At 36.6% G+C, this 18,060-nt stretch overlaps 1 pseudogene; it reads right to left on the bottom strand.

The window, feature by feature from the left end:
- Nucleotides 1–18,060, bottom strand: part of LOC107726605 (neuroblastoma-amplified sequence-like) — a 158,331-nt pseudogene that overhangs the window by 31,889 nt on the left and 108,382 nt on the right.

Here is an 18,060-nt window from a genome sequence, read left to right as displayed (position 1 = left end):
AAAAACGAAAGTAACGTTAATCCTCTGCGTCTTCAGCGGCTCAGATGTCGGGAGTAAATGACGACTGCTATGTTCATTATTACATCCAACAACAAAACACCTCAATCGCTTAATCGGAGACATTCTTGTCTTCCCCTGCACCGGAGTCGACACAATGGCAGACAGCTTACAGCTCACTCAGGGCGGGTCTAAGGTAAGACGGCCTTGTCAATCAACTATCGTGGGAGGGGCCTGTGCAGAACTACGTCATTCTGCCAGGAACAGCCTGATTTGAGAAAGGGGATTTTAAAATAGGGATTTAAAAAAAAAAACACTGGGTGGATTTTTATCATTATAGGGTGCATGTGTACACACACTTCCAACACATTTATGTTAAAAAACAAGGAAAGTGAATTTTGCATCCGATAACCCATTTAAATGCTAATAAAGCAGATCAACTGCAAGCCATTTTCGAAATATTTTAGCACACCTTCAGTATGCAAGCATTTTAGCATCATCAATATTATGACGTAGACTGCAAAACTTAAAACCTTCCTTTAAAATTCACTAAACGCAACCGCACACACATATATACACCGGTGTCCTTGGAGGAACATTGTGTTACAAAAGGATTATTTATACATGAAACGTAACCATAATCTTTTACTCCCCAGATATAAACATCAATCATGAGCAGCTTTGTAGACCACAGATTCCACCTCCGTTTAAAAAAAGATTTCCGACTTCTTAAAAAAAAAACAGGTCACAAGAAAGCTGAGTAAAGCCGAGAATACAGTTTGATGAAATAAACTTTGCAAAATAGTTGGACAATTCCCTGTGCCCAAATCATTTATTTGTTAATGATTCATTTGCCCACCTCTGCAAAACAGCAATTAGCAGCAGAAGACAGGAACACGCTTTAGTTTTAAGCAATTAACTAGAATATGAATCACTCCAGCAGAGAGAAAAGGGGGAGGCTGCGTTTGAATAAAAGCAAACTGTAATCAATCTTCATTTTTCTGACCATCGTTTTCTCTGATTCAGGAGACCTTCACTAATCCTGCTTGATTACGGATTGAGCTGAAACGTCTGATCAACACAGACTCACGAAGCAGTATGACTAATCAGGAGGTGCAGAAAGACGGGTTCCCACTCTTTGATGGTCTTAGAGATTTACAAAAAACTAAAAATAATAAGTAAAATCTTTCAGAAGTATTTGGTTGGAGCGGCCTATTTAGAGAGCATGAAAAATGAAAAATGAAAAAAAGAATAATAATTATATATATATATATATATATATATATATACACACACACAAATAAGTGATGAAAAGTAGGGATGTGTCAATAATAAAATTCTGTTTGAATCTGATAAGATGACAATTATTTTCATGGTCGACAACGGATTATGGAAGATACTAATTTATATACTATATAATGAAATTTAGATCTCAATTTCAGCCTATAATAAATTAAAATCATACGTTTTGAATGCTTCAAGTGAATTTAGGCACAACATTACAAAAAAATTTTTTTTTTTTTAATATTTCCTACCAATTAAGTATATTGGTCATTTATAAAATGTAACAATAGAACATGAGATAGAAATGCTAAATATTAAATATTAATGATTTCACTATTAAATATCTCCTTTTTTGTTTTATAATGCAACTTTGTTTCACATTGTTTAAAATGCTAACATTTTAAAATGCATAATAGTTCATCCAAAATAATATTAAAAGTTCATACTACTGACTCATTCATTATTATGAAATACTAGTAGTCACTTATACTGTCTAAAAAACATTAAAATAAAAAAATTAAATAAGAAATTTTGAAGGCTAGAGGTGAATTTAGGCAATATAAAAATGCTGAAAATAAGAACGCAGAATTTAATATCCAATACTGGCTGATTGGTTATATGTGACCCTGGTATATAACCATTTATAAAGATATAACTATTTGCAATCTGGAATCTGAGGGTGTAAAAAATCTAAATATTGAGAAAATCGCCTTTAAAGTTGTCCAAAAGTTCTTAGCAATGCATATTACTAATCAAAAATGAAGTTTTTATATATTTACGGTAGGAAATGTACAAAATATTTTCATGGAACATGATCTTTACTTAATATTCTAATGATTTTTGGCATAAAAGAAAAATCAATAATTTTGACCCATGCAATGTATTGTTGGCTATTGCTACGAATATACCCATGTGAATTAAGAGTGGTTTTGCAGTCCAGGGTCATATATATGATCCAATACTGGCTGATATGGTCATCCTCCATTATGCTACTGACTAATGAAAGTTTTTCTCACGTGAAGATCTAAACGGAAATCCTCTGAGAAATATTTGGCTGCATAGCTGCAAGATTCAATACTTGAAACCTGCTGAATGAGACACCAAGTCAAATTATTAATCACAGTAACCGTTTGTCCAGACCTCTGGGCTCTTAAAAGTTGGCAGTTTGGTCTGAAACCTTAAAAAATCGGTTCACAATAACTGCCTTAAAAAGTTTCACAAGTTGTGGTGGAAAATCAGAGATTGGTTCGAGAAATCTAAGCTAGCACTACCTGCTCTCTCTGAATTGCTAGTATTACTAAGGACACAGTGTTATTAAGAACCAGCCAGCAGGGAAGGTGGTGACCTCCTAAAAGCAGGAGATGAAAGGTAAGAAAAAGAGAGAAAGCAAGCTGTAAAGGAGGGAGATTAGAGGCCAGGGCAGAGGCCAGTGCTGTGTTTAACTCAATCAAGCAAAAACACATCCAGCCTGACACAGGTTAATAGAGGTATAGGCCATAAAGACACAGACTGAGAGAGGGAAAGAGAGACAGAGATAGCAGTACTAGCGAGAGTATAAAACAGACAGAGAGAAAATGAGGGTGATATTAAGAAAACGACATTGGCAAAGAGAAATTGTCCAACTGCAGCTCATCGTACCTGAGAGCAGTTATGATTCGCTCCACTGCGTCCTGGACTATGGTCTTCGGCGACAGGTCGCTCGTTCCCACGCTGACTGCGAGCAGCTGCTGAATTCGTTCGAGGGGCTGTCCGTCCATGGCCATTGTGACGGCCAGATGGCGCACCTTAGATTGCTCGGATCTGGACAGGTCATAAATGCGACTGTACTTCTGCAAGAGCTACTAAAAAAAGACAAGAATACAAAGACATAAACTTCAAATCATGCCGGGAAAACATTACTCTCTTTATGTTCCCCATCCTCTGGCAGTAATCAATGAGTAATATGTGCTGAGACAAAAACAAAGCCTTAAGTAAGACAGAGAGACATACTGTAGCGGTACACATGAGGACAAGGAACAAAACAATTTGTTTGGTTGCTGAGAGTCGTGAGGCACAAGCTCATCACACACACAAAATTCCAAACCTAGTGAGCTAGTACCGAGGCAGCATTTTAAGGCGTCATTCCTGGCTCAAAAGCTGTTCCTAAAACATTATTATGTTTCCTAGCATTCCAGCCAGACATACACTGCCATTCAAAAGTTTGGGGTCAGTAAGATATTTTGTTAAAAATATGAATTAATTTATTAAGCAAGGATGTATTTAATCAAAAATCAAATAATCCTCCAAAATGTATCACAGTTTTTAACATTATTAATAAGAAATGTTTCTTAAGCCCCAAATCAGCCTATTAGAATGATTTATGAAGGATCATGCGACACTAAAGACTGGAGTAATTATGCTGAAAAATAAGTTTTGCCAAAGGAATACATTACATTATGAAAAAGATTCAAATAGAAGTTAAGATTTAGAATTATTATTAGTGCTGTCAAACGATTAATCGCATTCAAAATAAAAGTTTTTCTTTATATAATATGTGTGTGTGTTGTGTATATGTATTATGTCTATATAAATACACACACATACAGTACATATTTTGAAAATATTTACGTAAGGGCTGGGCGATTTTCCCAATTTTATCTATTAATTCGAATTTAATTTTTTGCCACGATTTTATTTTTTAGAAATCGAGGAATCGCGATTTTGAATAGAAATATTACCAAACGTTAGAATCAGACACTTTGACAATATGCCGGTGATAACAGTAAAGAGAAAAAAACGATCGCCGCACGTGATTAACCGCTCACATGTGATTTTTAAAGCATTTTCCTCGTATTATTTCTGAACACATAATAAGACAAGTTTGTACAATAGCCTAAGTAGTTGTAGTTCATGCATCTTTTCTGCAAAGATATTTAACAAGTTTAACATTTACATCATGTTGACAATTTCATGTGTGGTGCACTAAGAATAGAATTTTCTTTAAAAAGAGGGTTAATAAAGAAAAAGTTACTTGAATCATGTTGTAGTTACATTTTCAAGTTGACTAGTTAAGACAGCACTAATTATTATTAATTTGAAGTGTAATATTTCACAATATAACAGTTTTTACTGTATTTTCTATCATATAAATGCAGCTTTGAGCAGAGTAAGCAATCTCAGCTTATTATTGATCTCAATACAACTGCAACAATTTGAAGAATGAAATGAAAAAAAAAACATATTTCATGATCAGAAATCATTCAATAGGATTAAAACTGATTATTTAGCAATTATTTTTAGCAAATATTAGTATTTTTGTATAATTATTAGAGTACTGCTCTAATAGCTTAGCACCATACTAATATATTATAAATCAGTTGCGAGTCAAATATCCATCTGCTGTTCTTTTCATAAAGCAGCTTTTTAATGGAAAATCTACACTATTTTAAAAACATCTTTGAGTGCAACGCCCACATCTCAAAATCCAATCACCAACCCATGGATAGAACCAAGTCCAAGTTTTTCTTTTTCGATAATCCATTACACTCAGATGGACATCGAAATATGGAAGAAAGGATCTGTCACTACTTGCATGTCATTGTTAATTTAAGTTAGCAGCATTGCTACTTTCATTTAGTGACTCTCCTACACTGGTAGGTTGCAGGCAGCAAGGCAACTTGAACAGAGATTTACACTGCAGTTTCCGCGATCGTGCAGATTCCTCTGGGAGCACGTCGTGTGACACGGTGAAGGTGTGTCGGTAATGAGATGCGGCAGTATCTGCTCGATAAGTGTGCACTGTAAAAATGAATCCATATATTTCCATATACAAATGGCTCCATGTGTGCATTTAAGAAACCACAGGCTGACACGGGCTGCCTGCTACTATCCTGCAGACAGGACACCAGCTACAAACCTGCCAATCAATCACAGCCACTGTCACACAGGTCAGGAAAGTGAGAAATTGTGAAGGGGGAGGAAAACAGCATGAAAGAGAAAGAGAGAGAAAAAGGGCAAGCAACATGGGCACTTACATAATATTTAAGGCCCTGCTTACAGTTATCATCCGTCTTAGATGATCAAATCACAAGAGCAGAGTAAAATTTAGTACATTTTGTATGTGTGTTGAGAAATTACCTCTTGGCTTGTCTTGAGTGACAGAGGGAAGGAGTGGCTCAGAGTCTCTAGATAGGCAAGTGACTGCTGTATGTGAGTGAGGGCGGAGTCAAAGCTGGAGGCGGAGTTCTCACTTCTGTCATCATTACCCTTTTTCTTACTCTTCTTGCTAATGCCTTTTAGAGCCTTCTGTGCACGCTTCGTGATATCCAGCCTGGCCTCTACAGAGAGCTAAACACATACAGAAAACACACAAAAGAAATATGTTAAATCTAAAGTGTTTTTTTAATGTTTAATATTTTTTTATATCAGCTTAACAAATACGATGATACCCTTTCCTATATAAAAGCAGCTATTTATTTTCATATACATTAAAATAAATGATTATAATATTAATTTACAATATATCAGTGGCGAGCTGTGACTTTTTTAACGGGGTATGCTGAGTGATAAGCATTGGGCGAGCGCTTCGCTGACAGCTTACCTCTCGCATTAAATCTGCCGCAGACCAGCAAATCACTGAGAACGCGCTATAATCCTGACGAGTCATAGCAACAGAGCGGAGGCGAGAAAGCTGCGGAGAATCCGCTCGCCCGGAAGCAACCATAACTGACGTAGATTTACAGAAAATTACTGCCATTTGGCAAAAAAATAATTTTACGTACTTATTCCTAACTCTTTAAGCTTTAAGTTACATTTCAAATGACAAGGGGTCAACTTATAATCATGTTTATATGAATTATCCCGTGAACGTATTCTCTCAAATGGCCTGGGTATGCGGAGCATTCGCAGCTTATATGGACGGAACGCCACTGCAATATATAATGTATAAACTACGATTACGTTTGGGGCCGATAAGATTTTCATAATCTTTTTGAAAGAAGTCTCTTTTGCTCATTTATGCACATTTATTTTATCAAAAAACAGTAAAACAGTGATAATGTCAAATATAATCATAATTTAAACTATTTTCTAATTTAATACATTTTCGATTTTAATACACACAATAGAATACTTTAGAAATTATTAGAATAAGCTGAAATAGTGCTCAAGAAATTTCTTATTATTATCATCGAAAACAGCCGAGCTGTTTACTATTTTTGTGGAAACTGCAATACATTGCATTTTTCAAAAGAACAGCATTTATTTGAAATAGAAATTTTCTATTTCATTATAAAGGTATATAAAAAAACAATGCCACTTTATTATATTGACATTTTGGCAACACTTTACTTAAAGCATCTGTGTATAATAATTAATAAAGGATTATTAAAGAGTTTAAAGCATTATAATTATTCATAATGTGTGTTGTAATATCTTGTCGTAAATAATTATAACCAAATTTAAAATGCATAGTGTAACAATGAATTGATAAGTATTATAATGTATTAACTGTGGTTACAATTATTCATGAGATTGTACAATGCATTATAAGGTGCATTACAAGGCATAATTAAAACGACTTTTTATAATCCAGTTATACATAAAGGTGTTACCCACATTTTATTATATCTAAAGTAAATTATTTAAATATTATATGGAAAATATTTTCGTGTATAAACCTGAAGTGAAACAATTGCAGTTGAATTTGAATTTATTTGTTTAGCACTTTTAACAATAAATATGGTTCAAGACTATAATTAATCAAAAATATAAACTAGTTTTCCACCAACCAAATAACTGATTAGTGAGATTGACTAGTTTATCTGCACATCCCTATTTTGCATTCTGTTCAAAAAGTCAGAAACGTCATGAAACTATCCATGAAGTTCACGTTCAAGCAGTTTTTCATCATTGTTATCGTGATAAATAATCCCCATAATAATAGTGAATAAATCTAAATTCTAAATGGATTTTAATAGTCACCCAAAGGTGACCCAATATATTGCAGAAGCTACCCAGAATTGGCCCACAACCTAAAATGGAGAAACTCATGCTCATGCTTTTCTGCTTATAATAACATTCAGTCAGCAATGGGCCGTTATTCTGCTGCATATCTACTATTATAATCTCCAACAGAAATGATGTCGCATAATTCGGTCTCATCCAGATTCATCTCGCTGAGAACACTTCACATGCCTGGATTCATCTTATACTGTTTACCACCAAAACACTCCCCTCCTACGCTCTCCTGCTGTCATTTACGCACACGTACGTTAACTGTATTTACTCACGGTTCACACACAGTCTACGGCAGAAGCATGGCAGATGTCACTAGTTGTTTTTCCCTGTGGTATTCTTGAGCACCAAATCAATGCGGCTCTCACCTTAATGGTGGGAGTGGGTGTGTGTTTATGGCAATGAGTGTTTGTAACTTGCTTTCTGCAAACTCTAATCATTATAACATTATATCAACATAACAATCATTACAATAACATCATCTGAACACTCCAGGGGCCACCGAGCATCAGCGATTAGCCTTTTGATTACAGAGGCTCATTTAGGATGTTTGCCACAGGGCCATGCGTATGTGTCTTTTTTGTATGGACGTGGATGTTTGACTTGCAGGCAGAATAAATAGAAAATGAAGCCATCTGTGAGAGACAGGAAGAAATGAGAGGTGCTAAAACATCAAACAGCACTTAGTAGACATGAATATGTCCAGAGAAGTCTTTGAACACACCATATGCATAACTTATGGCATATACATGTGGATGTGTTGATTTGAATGATTCATGTTAATTGTACAACAGACTTTAAACATGTCAATCTGGCAGTGTGGAGTCTATGAGAGCATTTCTGATTTGATGCTATTAAGTGGATACAACGTGGAAAATACATTAATAATCACTTTAAAAGTGCATTTTTAAATGGAAAAGGCAGTGGCAAAACATATTGATTGGTCAAATTAAAAAGTTTTAAAAAAAGTTTTAACATTTACATATTTATTTTTCAAATAAAAAATACATTTTAAATTGAATAAATTGATACGTAACAGTTAAATGTAACAGTAAAATAAACTATTCAAATGGACAAAAAAATAGACATTTAAAACTATTTATTTGTTTTGTTTAAAACATTTGTTCAATATAACAATAAAAGAGTACATTAATAAATCATTTTAACTGCACCTTTTAAATTGCAATTAAAATATTTGTTTTAAATACTTTATTATATTTTTTTCTTATTTATGTTTTTTATGTAATACACTAATAATCAATTGTAAATTTTTAGTTTTAAGTGGCCCTCCTAATCCTCCATTAAGCTGTCAAAATGGGCGGGAAGCAAATACAAGAAGGGAATAATTTAAATGATCATGCATTTGACTGACTGTATTTAAAATAAAACCACTGCTATTTGCTTATAGATATAGATACATTTATAATCTTGTCTTGTACTCACTGGAATTTGTGTCAAATATTTTTTATGAGAGGATTTGAGAGGAGAGTAGAACTCATTTTCTGCATTTGACTCACCTTATTGGCTGCTTCAGGGGAAAAGGTAATGACATCCAAGAAGTTAACAGAATCTACAGGCAGAAGTCGGTCAAAGTATTTGGCACAGGTGTCATAGGCATGCAGGAAGTCGTGATCACTCTGGGGGGCTTTTTTCAGCACATGCTGATCCCCTTCCCAGAAAAGTTTATGAAGCCAGGTGGCATGTACAGTGCTAGAGGTAAACGCTTCACCTCCCTTCTGGGGGATTCGAGGGGCCAGTTTGGAGATTGACAGGACGTTCTGGCTGGTCAGTACTGGCTCCAGAGCTTTCAAAGGATCGGAATCCTCATCTGTCAACTTCTTATAGTCCAGACCTAAAGAACAAGACACTATGATTCCAGCAACATATAGAATACAGGCTGGGGCTAGTTGTCACACTTTCTTCTGCAATGAATATTTTTCAGGATGGGTGAGTTCAATGTCTTTAATGAATTTATGTACAGGAACATACCTTTAAGTCTACAAAAAAACTATTTTGCACATTATTCACCAGTTCACTAAACACACTGACCTTTTGTGACCATGCTGTCACAGTATAGGGGCAATCTGACACACTGGAATCTGCTATGTGAAATTTGAGAATACTTTCTCCGTCTCTGCTAATCCAAAATATATTGGACATTTGTTGTAGTTTCAAGCTTTTATGTGGTTTCTATTTGTGTCAATCTATGTGAATAGGTGTAGACTTGGCATGCCTCCAGGGTATATCAAGTCAGACAGACAACATTACACTGACACACAAGGCCTCATCAGGGCATTAAATATTGAAACACCTGCCTCTGAGAATGGGCCCATCTCACGACAGGGGCCAGAAGGGCATTTAACACACACACATACACTCTAACAGACAGAGATGTGGAAAAAAAGGTGCTATCTCTCTCCCTTGGGTTGTGGCAGATGCTATGAACAGTCTTTACAGGACTGTCTGGGAGCATGTATGCGACAGAGTGTTTTCGGTGCCTACTAAGTGTGAGTGTTTAAAAGGGAAGGTATGAGTTGAGACAGAAGAGAGTGTGGTGTGAAATCTCCCCTCCTGTCCTCTCAAAACACTTTCTCTAAGATGATCAAGTTTAAACAAGCAGACGTCATTAGTTCAAGAATGACGCCTTTTCTTATTTAAGGTACTTTTATGATATTTAAGAAGTGACACAAATCAACTCAGAACTAAAATATTTTAGTATAAGACCATGAATTATAGGCGGTATACTGTTCAAAAGTTTGGCACTGGTAAGATTTTTAAAACATTTTTAATAGAACACTCTTGCGCTCACCATGTCTGCTTGTAGTGGATTGAATATATGGTAAAAACAGTGATATTGTGAAGAAATCTTACAATTTTTTCTATTTAATAATGTATGTTAAAATGTAATTAGTTCATGTGACAGCAAAGCTGAATTTTTAAAAGCCATTACTTCAGTCTTCAGTACCACACGATCCTTCAGTAATCATTCTATTATGCTTGAAAACAGTTGTGATGCTTAAAAGGATACAGTAGTTCACCCAGAAATGAAAATTCTGTCAATAATTACTCACCCTCATGTAGTTTCAAATCCATAAGACCTTCGTTCATCTTCGGAACACAAAGTAAGATATTTTTGATGAAATCCAAGAGCTCTCTGACCCTGCATAGACAGCAATGCAACTACCACGTTCAAGGCCCAGAAAGGTAGTAAGGGCATCATTAAAATAGCCCATGTGACATCAGTCGTTCAACCTTAATTTTATGAAGCTACGAGAATACTTCTTGCATGCAGAGAACACAAAAATAACAACTTAATTCAACAACTGTTCTCTTCCATGTCAGAAGGACTATTTTAATGTCTTTACTACCTTTCTGGGCCTTGAATATGGTAGTTTCGTTGCTGTCTATGCAGGGTCAGAAAGCTCTCAGATTTCATCAAAAATATCTTAATTTTTGTCCCAAATATGAGCAAAGGTTTTACGGGTTTGAAATTACATGAGGGTGAGTAATTAATGACAGAATTTTCATTTTTGGGTGAAATATCCCTTTAATGTTTTTGTGGAAACTGTGATGCATCTTTTTCTGGTTTCTTTGATGAATAGAAAGTTCACAAATACAGCATTTACTTGAAACCGAAATCCTGTGTATCATAATAAATGTCTTTACTGTCACTTTTGATAAACCTAATGCATCCTTGCTCCGTCTAATTTCATTCAAAAAGAAAAAATTCTTACCGACCCAAAATTGAACAGTAGTTCTCTCTGTCTCGCTATATATGTGTGTGTATGCATATGTGTGTAATTACTAACTGCAGGCACATGTAATCATATTTAGAACTAATTAATGGGTATGCGCACCAGTTGTGAATCTGGATAACAATTCACATAAGTACATAACTCTCATGCAGTTATGAGTGAATGATCCCTGTTAAGTTTACCATTATCACCTGCTTCACATGCAATGCCCCAATACTGGAAAGAGAGAGCGAGAGAGAGAGAGGTAGCTAATGAACTCATTCAAACCTCACTCCAAGTCTCATGTACTTCACAATAATATTTGTTTTCTTATCAGAAAAGAAAAAAAATTTATTGTATGCGGCCTAAGTAACATTCCTCTATTACTTTCATTGACACCCTCACAGCTCAGCGACCCATTTCCTGTTGCTCAGCTGGAGAGAGATGTGTCATTACATGGGACATTTCTGGTTATGGTGTTGATTGACATGCTTGCAAGCAGGAGCTGATTTATCGCTTCATTTGTGTTACCAGGTCAGCTAGGTATTGATTGAATCCTCTTTTCTTTACAACAATTTTACAGTCATTTCACTGCCGGCCATAAATGTTTTTGCAACACAGGCTTTGTTCACAGTGTAAAGATTTAGTTTTCAAAGCTGATCTTTAAATCTGACTACCATTTAAGAAGGGATGAAATCTGCTCCATTTGTTTATATTTTGGCTGTTACTCACCGACGGCGACGGCTTTGAGCTTCTTGAGCAGTTTGAGGTGCGTGTCTAGCTTCATAGCAGATTGAGGAAAGTAGTTTGTGCAGCCGCAGTTCTCCAAAAGAGTGAAGTAGAAGAGGAGTCGGAGCTGGTCTGTTCCGGCTATACTGGGGTACACAAATTCAGTCATGTGCGTGTAGAATGACTCTGGGTCTGTCTTTAGAGTCTCAAACAGGCCCAGAGCCTCCGTCCTGTCCTCGATGTCTTTGGTGGAAAGCCTGAAGGAAGACAGAAATGAGAGCTGGATGGAGATGCAAGACTGGAAGGTGAAAGAAACGAGACAATGAGCAGTCGTAACCAAGGTCTGTTTGAAGCAGTGATCACTCAACCTTTGCAAATTGCTTGTAGAAATCAATTAAGGCAATGCACAGGCATTTTCCCCCCCAATTGTCCCCCGAACCAGATGAGGTACATTAAGGTCGTAGTTAATACGCTGTGATGGCCCACTCGTGCTGGAGAATTGATTTTGTTTAATCTAAAAGAACTTCGTCAAACTACTTAAAGTCCATTAAACTTTATTCACTGTGGCTTGACCACTTCCAGGACCAAAAAAATTATAATTTTCAAGCAGTGAATTATAGCCAATGGCCAGCGTTTACTGACCCACCATAAATCTGATGTCAGGTTTGGATTCTATGGGTGTCATGTTTTATGTTAGCGCTGCTCTGATTTCCATAATTTATCTCCACGGTGACTTCATAAGCAGGCGTGCGGACTGGCCCTCCACCTCGCTCTAATTGAATGGCTTTTCAGTAAAGATAAACAGCTTTACTGCACCACAGAAATATCCCATAGCAATTCTGATGCATGGAAATGTTTTATAGAGTTGGGTTATCAATAAATTACTACGCGAACCTTCAGTGACTGCCAAGTCCATTTATCCAGCAGGTCTGCTGATGCTGTATGTGAGGGCGTAACGTGTGAGAGGGAAGGGGTTGGAGAAAGAGTCGTAGACAGAAAGAGAGGGAAAAGACATAAAAAGCACGCTGACTCGCAAACAGGACAGGAAATAAAAGATGGAGTCAGATAAGTGGGTTGCGCAGACCTCCACAGGGGCAGAGAAAAGGGCCACTTAAAAAAAGTCTTTGCTTCTGTATTTTCTGTTTGCACATTTTTAACATTGTTATTGGCATTTTTTGTTTTGTTTTGGACAATGCAAGACAACAGTCTGAATAGCAAGCAAGTCTATAAGAGAACGGTTGAAATAAAAGTAAAAGTTTTCAAATGACACAGTAAATTCTTAACATAAACTCCACTAAAATGCTGATGGAGGAACCTGAAATGTGCTAGCATGATCCGAAATACAAATGTCACAAATGAAGCAGGTCTACAAGTGAGTGAAAATATACATAAATAACTACACTAAGTATTTCGCTGCTGTTATTGCTGCTAATTGCTTTCTTTAATGGATACATGAAACATGCAAATGTAAAAATGTATTTAATGTAAATCTCTGTTTTTTGTTCACTTTTATGCATTCATAGGTTCTTGATGAAGTTCTAATTACATTTAGTGTTAAACTATGCAAAAAATACATGGGTGAAATATATGGGGGCGCAGCACTGCAAATGAGTTACTATAAGACACTATACTTTCCCATTACTTTCTATAGAATATTAGAGGCATAAATCACGTTTCTATTGTTAGAACCATGGTGTCGGTAAGATTTTTTAAATGTTGATTTAAAAGTCTATTATTTGATTAAAGGTACAGTAAAAATAGCAAACTTTGAAATATTACACATTACAGTAATTGTTTTATATTTTTATTTATTTAAAAATGCTATTTTAAAGCTGAATTTTCAGTCATTACTCCCGTAAAGAAATCATTGCAATATGCTGATTTGATGCTAAAGAAACACCGATTATTATGTTTTCACAATGGTGGCCTATGTCACTTTAGATCATCTTGATTGGTCCAACACCTATTCCAATAATAATATCTATAAAAATGTATTTATTTATTTAATGACCAGAAGGGCACTTTTAGATTACAGAACCAACGGGTTCGAGCCCCTGCGGCGTCCCAGTGTGCCACTGTTCTAGACAAAACGTACAGAAACATTCATAGAGTACATACAGGTCTTAACATTTGTGTAGGTAAACACCATTCCTGCATGTTCTTATTGTGTTACAGCTAATCATATTCAGCGTTAATGCAACAAAATGAGTGAGCTGCAGGGTGCATGTGGCCATTTGGACAGAGCTCAACACCTATCCATTGTCTACAGAGCGTAACCCCTATGGACCTTAACTCATGTTTAATGGATATGACTATACTGGCTGGAGGCACGATGTCCTGGGGCCAGAAAGAGAGACAGAAAGAGCAATGCAGAGAGAGGAATGCTACACAAGCTGGAAAACAACAACAGGCCAGAACAAAGTGAGGAAAAGAGAAAGAAGATAGCAGAGACAAAACAGGTAGGACAGAAATTACAGGAAGGAAATGCGGCAGGGGAGAGATAAAAAGGGAAAGAGGAGCCTCTGACTGCAGTCTGCTTATTAACACAGAATAACTGCTTTTAACAGGATCAATACTTCACTAAACACAGCAGCCATTAATCCTGTCTCCTGCTGCAATTACAAACCCAAGAACGGATAAAGGGTGTGTGTGAGAGACACAGAGGCAGAGGCTGAATTCAAACGGAATTCTTCACTCAAGGGCAGGCTGAGGCACTATCACTGACCCTTTTCAATATATATGTACATTATTATAAAAAAACAAATAGCTACGGTCCTCTAATTTGATTGGCCAAGTGGTGTTCCAAGGGTGTGGACAGAGTCCAACAGCATACAGGGTACAACTAGGCTACAAACGTATGTGTGTGCCTCCATCTTTGGTTGAAAATTAGTGCAACCCTCAGCTTAATTAATAAAATGGAAAAGAAAGCAAAAAAGGCATTTAATGCCAACAAAATGTCTGTCCAATTTGAAATAGCAATTAGAATCTGGCTCGAAACGCATTCGGCTATAGAGGCTAATGCATTATATGGCAGTCAGTGTGGGGTCTTCTACTGAACCAAGAATTTGAAAATTGGAATAAAAACCCATTTGAAGCCATTCATGCTGAGTTTTGTAAGAGTATCCTCAGGGTACACAGTGCACCTAACAAAGCACGCTGGGCAGAATAAGGTCAAACCCCTACAGTATATTAATCTGCATTGAAAAAGGAACCAACGGAAATATCTAAAGCTGAGTGACCTCAAGTACCATATTCAAGCTCCTAAAACCCATTAAATTAATTCTGAGAAGAGCCAATTCAGGTGGCCCAAAGCATGACTAATATGACTGAAATTACTAACAAGAACCTGGCTTAGCCAAATGATCAGTGCACAAAAATAAACTGACTAAAACAAATTGCAATGTTATTTGGCTCCAAACTGAATATATGACAACAGAGTACCTGAGAAAAAAACATGACTTGGTGCAGACTGAACTATCAGGCTGGCATCAAGGGAAAATGGATATAGACAAAGCAGCTGTCCAGAGAAAGCAACATAATTTTGAACTGACCATCTGTCCTATGTAGGATTCAGGAAAACTATCCCACAGTTTGTCCTGATTACTGACTGCTTTAAAGCTCACATACAGTATGACAAAAGGGTTGAACTCTTTCACATTTCGAGTGAATATGTATCAATAAATCTGGCCAAAAATGAGGAAGACGCTTAATAGGCCAAATTACCTATTGTAATAAAATAAATCTAAGCATTTACATAACTCTGCTGTGCCTTGTGACATAATAAACAAAATCAACCACCAGGGAAAAAAACAAAGAACTGCCCCTTCTCAATGCATTTGAAATAGCATTATATAACCACATCATATGCAAATCATGGAAAATGAGTAAATAACATAAACGATGCAAAATATGTGTTTACAAGTCCTCATCAGTCAGAAAAGCCTATTTGCTGACAAATTAGCAAACAGAAACCGCAATACAATAAAACTTTTGAGTAATTGAGTAAAGTTGCTCAAACTCCCTCTGGTGCCATTCTCCTTTGATAACATCTTTGATGGGGGGAATTTTAGAGATTTCATGTTCTACACAGAGCTACGAAAAAACCAAACCAACAAAATAAAACAGAAGCCTTGGGGATGCTAATGAGCATGCAAGGACTCTCACAGGCGAAAAAAAATGGGAAAAAGAAAAAAAAAACATCACATTCACAGTAAATAAGTTTCACCCAAGCAATCTGTACTAAATAAGCGAAGTCAAATGAGTGCATGTTTATGTGGAGGGAGGGAGAGAGAGATTCAGGGTGATTAAACCCGGTGAGAGATGGAGAGGGAGTTGATTAGACCAGGCTTTGAACAATGATTCAGCGACAAATTTACCGTGCAGCGAGCTCAGGAGAGGTGGCACGCTGTTTGTGTGTGGATTTTCAAAGCTGTATTAAACTGACTGCAAAACTATTTCAAAAAACAAAGAGGTTTCTAGCCTTTGCTACTAAACTGTAGGTCTGGAAAATCGCACAAACTGATTGCCTGGAAGCCAGTCTCTGCAATCGATCCGTGCAAACTTCTGTTTGCGCCTCTAGAGCGCAGGGGTCGTAAGGTTCTAACCTGCTGGGGGCCTTCACGTCGAGGAAATAAAAACTGTTACTCGTGGAAGACATTGCTTCTAACTGAGGTTTTGCAGGTTCATTTCTCTGAAAAAGTGTTGTGTGTGCAGTAAATCTTGAATGTGAGAAGTGCTAAAGTCTGCTGTGTGTGTGTGTGTGTGTGAGAGAAAGTATGAGTGTCTTACCCGCTCTCAGTGAACAGAAACTCAAGGTGCGTCATGTGCACTTCCCAGAGAGGGATGCTGTACCGCTGAGCCAGAGAACGAGAGATCCCATACACACTCTCATCCAATGTCCTAGATAAACAGATAGAAATAACAGATTAAATGAGAGACTGATAGAGATAAAGAGGTAGAAAGAAAGAATTATAGATAGGATGACAGACAGACAGACAATGACAGAGAGACAGACAGACCGACGGACAGACAGACAATGACAGAAAGACAGACAGACAGATAGATAGATAGAAAGAAACATAACAGACAAACGATAGATCGACAGAAAGACAGACAGACCAACAGACAGACAGATAGATAAAAACATAAGACAAACGATTGATCGATAGATCGACAGACAGACAGATAGATAGATAGATAGATAGATAGATAGATCTTACAACATCTGCCCAGCAACAACAAAAACAGCAAAACCCACAATCCCCTGCTTCAGCACCAGCCACTGTAGCTCTGCGGTTTTAGTTATATCATAGTCTCAAGATTCTGTTGCAGTTCTATACTTGTTTTTCCATCCGTGGCTCTTATTGCCTCATGTATTCAGTAAATCTTTTGTAAATCTTAGATAGATAGAATTTCAATTACATTTTGAATTAAACTCTTTTTTTAGAACACTCAAGCTTCAGTTTTTAATTAGGTAAATTCAGTGTCTCAATCTTTCCAATCATGGCCAAATTGGCAGCCCATCAAAGGCCAGGTGTAACATATTTCTAAAAAATCCAGACCCGTCTTGCTCTGAAAGAATGATTTGATCCCTTTTCTGGCTGCTCTTGCAAATCAGATCTGCCCTGAGCTGCTGGAACTTCATTCTGCAGTTCCTACAGTAAGTATTGGCCAATGGCAAATCTTGCTAGACCTTAGTCACCCCAGACCTGTGATTCCTCATAAAACCGAGTCTCAGGCTCCGTAAGCCAAAACTCTGGTTTGGATCAAAAGATCAATCCTGAAACATGAGCTTTTATTCCAGAGACCAGCGGAAAGTCATATTCAAAGGACAGCCAGATTAAAAGCTGCAGGATGTGTGTGTCATTCTCTTTCAACTCTGGACACATTCATTGTGAATGCCAAGCATCTGCAAAGTTGTAATCTAGGCAAAAGGTCACTTCACAATGTTATGTTAAAGATAACTTTACCATTAATATAAAATGTGAAAAATATTAAATAATCAAAGATGAGCAGCGATATCCAAATATATACAAAACATATATGAAATAAAAATATATATTATTATATACATTCTCTCTTGTTCTCTTAAAGGTCCCATATTTTACACCTTTCTGGAGTTTTATTTTAGGCTTTGATGTCCTTAAGAATATTTATTTGCGGTATAAGTACCAAAAACCATCTCAATATATTTTTACAGCTCCTTTCTCAGGTCGATTTTGGCCTGTCTAATTAATATTCATGAGCCTCTCTTCTGATTGGCCTGTTGTTTTCTGAGTGACGCACGGTCAGGCCAACCAGAGGTAACTAGGTTCATGTATGC

Source organism: Sinocyclocheilus rhinocerous, unplaced genomic scaffold (assembly GCF_001515625.1).
Source record: "Sinocyclocheilus rhinocerous isolate Xijiao unplaced genomic scaffold, SAMN03320098_v1.1 scaffold1538, whole genome shotgun sequence".
NCBI lineage: Eukaryota > Metazoa > Chordata > Actinopteri > Cypriniformes > Cyprinidae > Sinocyclocheilus > Sinocyclocheilus rhinocerous.
This window is presented reverse-complemented; position numbering and strand designations above follow the sequence as displayed.